Source organism: Suncus etruscus, chromosome 16 (genome assembly GCF_024139225.1).
Source record: "Suncus etruscus isolate mSunEtr1 chromosome 16, mSunEtr1.pri.cur, whole genome shotgun sequence".
NCBI lineage: Eukaryota > Metazoa > Chordata > Mammalia > Eulipotyphla > Soricidae > Suncus > Suncus etruscus.
In genome coordinates, this window is record NC_064863.1 from 18,589,303 (window position 1) to 18,593,369 (window position 4,067).

The 4,067-nt window shown below is 36.3% G+C and overlaps 1 non-coding gene across 1 annotated transcript; it reads right to left on the minus strand.

Annotated features, from left to right (window-relative positions):
• Positions 1–201: 201 nt before the first annotated feature.
• Positions 202–304, minus strand: LOC126033188 (U6 spliceosomal RNA). The gene has a single exon (XR_007504327.1). It is a non-coding gene; the product is annotated as a U6 spliceosomal RNA (small nuclear RNA).
• Positions 305–4,067: the final 3,763 nt, after the last annotated feature.

Sequence of the window (4,067 nt, forward strand, 5' to 3'; positions counted from 1 at the left end):
GCTTCCCAGTGCTCTGAGGAGAGCTTCCAGAGTTCAGGAAAGACAGAGAAGAGTAGGACAGGGCTCCCTTCAGGTCCTCAGTTTCCTCAGAAGAAGCACAGCCGGGTGGAGACTCTGCAGGTAGAGCAATCAGCACTCTGCCTGGAAACCCCCACATCCAGCCATTTCTTACTCACTCACTGGCCAACAAACTTTTTTTATATATATATAAAATGCTTCACAAACTTGCATGTCATTCTTTCTCAGTGACCATGCTAACTTCTCTGTATCGTTCCAATTTTTAGTATATGTGCTACCAAAGCAAGCATACAAACTAACTTCTTAACCTCCAGAACTTTGCATGCATATCTTATATACAATTCTCAAGAGTACACCCAGCTCAAGAAAATCAACTTCCAAGATATCACTTGGGCTGAAACAAAAACAAACATGTTCTTTGCTGCCACTGAATCAGGCTTTAACTTCTTGTTCTACATCAGTACTTGGAGCTCTGACAATGACTTTTAATTTCAGATGACAATATTCCAGATCAAAAAGAGACACGTGTTTTATGTGTTTACAGATATCAGTGATACTCTTGATCTAATTATTGGGAAAACCATGAACATAGGCAGAGCAAAATTGAAATGGGATCATCCCAACTCTAAGGACATAAATTTACTAAAGATGGCTTGCTTCTGTCAGGAACATGGGACCAATACTTTTGTATTCAGACCTGTGAAAACAGAAAGGCACAAATGGAAACATTTTAGATGAAAATAAAACCAAAACTCAGAAAATAGGTTACAGGAAACTACAGCATTAAAAAAAGCTGAAATAGAACCAAAGTGAAAGAACAGAGGTGTGAGAGAGGATGGAACAGAGAAGAGCACAGAGATCATAATATTGGAGAATAATCCAATAATAATATTGGATCATAATATTGGAGAAAAAAGAATGTTCCAGGATATAATGGCTTTTCTAGTGTTAATAGAAACAATATGAAAAAAATAAAGATGCTAAACTGTAGTGATTTTTAGTTGTGCTATATTACATAGGAGAGAATATGGGTTAGTTAACAGTCTGTAATCCTGATTTAAAACTTTTGAGTGTTTCAAATAAAGATAGTAGAACCAACACTGTATTCTTTTTTCCAGTTTCACAACTGGTGATAGTGGACCTGCTAGAAAGTATAAAATGCTTTTATGCATAAAAGAGACTATTTTACCACTGTCTCTCACTTGGATATCTGCATTCATATGGACAACTGCTTGGCTGTGATCACTTGAATTCATACATTGGATATGACTTACTCTTTAAATTCATTGTAAACATGGGGCATTGTGATCATCTTGTGTATACTATTAACTCACAAAGTTTTTGAGAGCAAAATTGTAAAATAAAGTTTTATCAAACTAATCCTCTGCACTTAAGAAATCACTCCCATATCAGGAATTGTACTAAAGGAATCACCCCCATATCAGGAACTACAGAGTACTTAATGGAGGAACACATTATAGAGAAATGTTCTGACGAAGATACAGCAGAATTATGTACATTTGGAAGGTTACTTTCAAAATATGTAGGGCACTTAAGAACTTAAACTTAAAAACAAGAGGATTTAGAGGCTGGAGCGGTGACATCAGTAGGGTGTTCGCCTTGCACATGAATGGCCCAGGATGGACCGAGGTTCAAATCCTCCCAACCCTCGACAGGCATCCTAAATGGTCCCCCCCACCCCCCAACCACCCCCCCCCCGAGCCAGGAGCAATTTCTGAGCTCATAGCCAGAAGTAATCCCTGAGGGTCATTGGGTATGGCCCCAAAAAACAAAAAGCAAACAAACAAACAAACAAACAAACAAAAAAACCCAGAAAATATGAGGATTTAGTTTCTGGAACTTATTTTTTTCTGTAGAAATCTAAAGATGTTCCTTAATTCTTGAGCTGTTGTGAGGTTCTTATATTGTTTTGGTATATTTTTGCTATTATTTGATACCTTTGTTTCCTGGTCTGACTGTGTCCCCAAGCAGTACTAAGTTTGATCTCCTTGTACTTTAGAATAAAACCATTTTAGAAATAATTTTTTTAGGAGGTGTCATTGCTTAAGAGGAGATTAGGCTGCTGTATGATGGTCATGTAAACTAATATAACTAGTATCCTTGTAGAAGGGAGAGTTCAGAAAAAGCATCATCCTATAAAGTCAATGAGTAAAGGAGCATGTGATAACAGACAGAAATTGGAGCTGGGCATCTATAAGCCAAAGGATTTAACATCAATAGCTTAAATGCCAAAAGTTAAAAGAAAGAAGGAAGGATTTCTGTCTAGGTTTCAAAGATGCATTGTCCTGCCAAAACTCTATGTTCAACATCTTCAGGCTTGGGAGAAAAATAATTTCTGTATTTCAGGCCCACTCATTTGTGGAAATTTGTTACAGAAAACTTGAATGTGGTTCATCAGTCATAAATTATATAGGATATTTTACTTCATAAAAGATTAAAGCAAATAGACATAGAAATAAATTTGAAAACATGGGTATATAGAACATTAGCTTTTTCTAAAAAAAATAAAAGACCTCAGTTATACTCAGGTGTTTTAAAGAGATCTGGGCAGGGTAAAGAATCCACATTGTGTAAGTAGACATAAGATCATCCAAAATAAAATGAAACTGTCCCACCCTTACCCTGTCCTATTCTGAAAGATATTCCATAGTGATTAGCATAGAGGGGAAGAGAATATTTGAAAGGACTGAGTTTATTTTTTCTTTGCTGGTAGACAGGATATTTTCTTGCATTTTCTGGAGGGAAACTTCTAGAAGGTATGTTTTGTATCTTTCTCCACAACTCATTCATCTCTCCACCATTTTATGGGATGACTGACCTTTCTCACTGGTGAAATTGAAGAATTTGTTGAATGCCCAGAGTGGAACCCATCCACTTGCTTCTCCCTTGTAACTGTTTGCCAACTGTAGGCATGCTTTCTAATTCAATGCTTTTAATAGTTTCCACATTTAGATCATGATCTAAACCTGGTTTCTGAAGGATAACCCAGTGTTCTATTTTTTTCCTACTAATAAGAGGAAAGCATATGATCTGAAAGTTCCAACTAATAGTGTCTCCATGCATAGCTGCAGTCTCCTTTTGGTCTCTCAAAGGTCTAGTTCTAAAAGGATAGTATTGGGATTTCTCAAATTGTTTGCTCATAGAAAATGGCCAACTCACCCATTTTAACTTATAAAGAAGAAAACAATTTTTCTCTATTGACTCACATTTTTTCCGTCTTAAGAAATGATGTGGGGCCGGGCGGTGGCGCTGGAGGTAAGGTGCCTGCCTTGCCTGCGCTAGCCTAGGACGGACTGCGGTTCGATCCCCCGGTGTCCCATATGGTCCCCCAAGAAGCCAGGAGCAACTTCTGAGCGCATAGCCAGGAGTACCCCTGAGCGGCACAGGGTGTGGCCCAAAAACAAAAACAAAAAAAAAAAAAAAAAAAAAAAAAAAAGAAATGATGTGAAAAAAAGGGGGTGTATTTGTGATACCTAATGAAAACATGAAATAACTTATATCAGTATAACAGCTGACAAAAACACAAGGGAAGCATTTATGTAGTGAAGAACTGCATCAACCTGGTAGTGAATTCAAATTCTGCCTCATTGATTACCTTATTTGGGGGTCAATTTTTGCTTTATTTGAGAATACGTTGCAAAATCTTATTGAAAAACCTATTCTGAAGAATGTGAACATTAAATAATATTGTAATATACATATATATAAATTTATTAGCTCTTTATTTCGCTAAGTCTGGCATGGTGTACAATTATACTATGAGTTATTTTTCTCATTTTTCTTCTTTAGAACAAGTAACATCTATTTTTTCTTTCTTCCACTACAATATACACTTTCTCTGTACAATCATTACCTATCTTTAATTCATCCCCATCAACATTTAACCTATTGTTTCCAACATGCTTGTTGAAAATTCAATGGAACTGATGCAGTGTCTATCATATATATGTATATATATATATATATATATGCATGCAAAAATTACACATTTCCTCCCCCTTACAAACATAGGTCCATTGAATCTATGT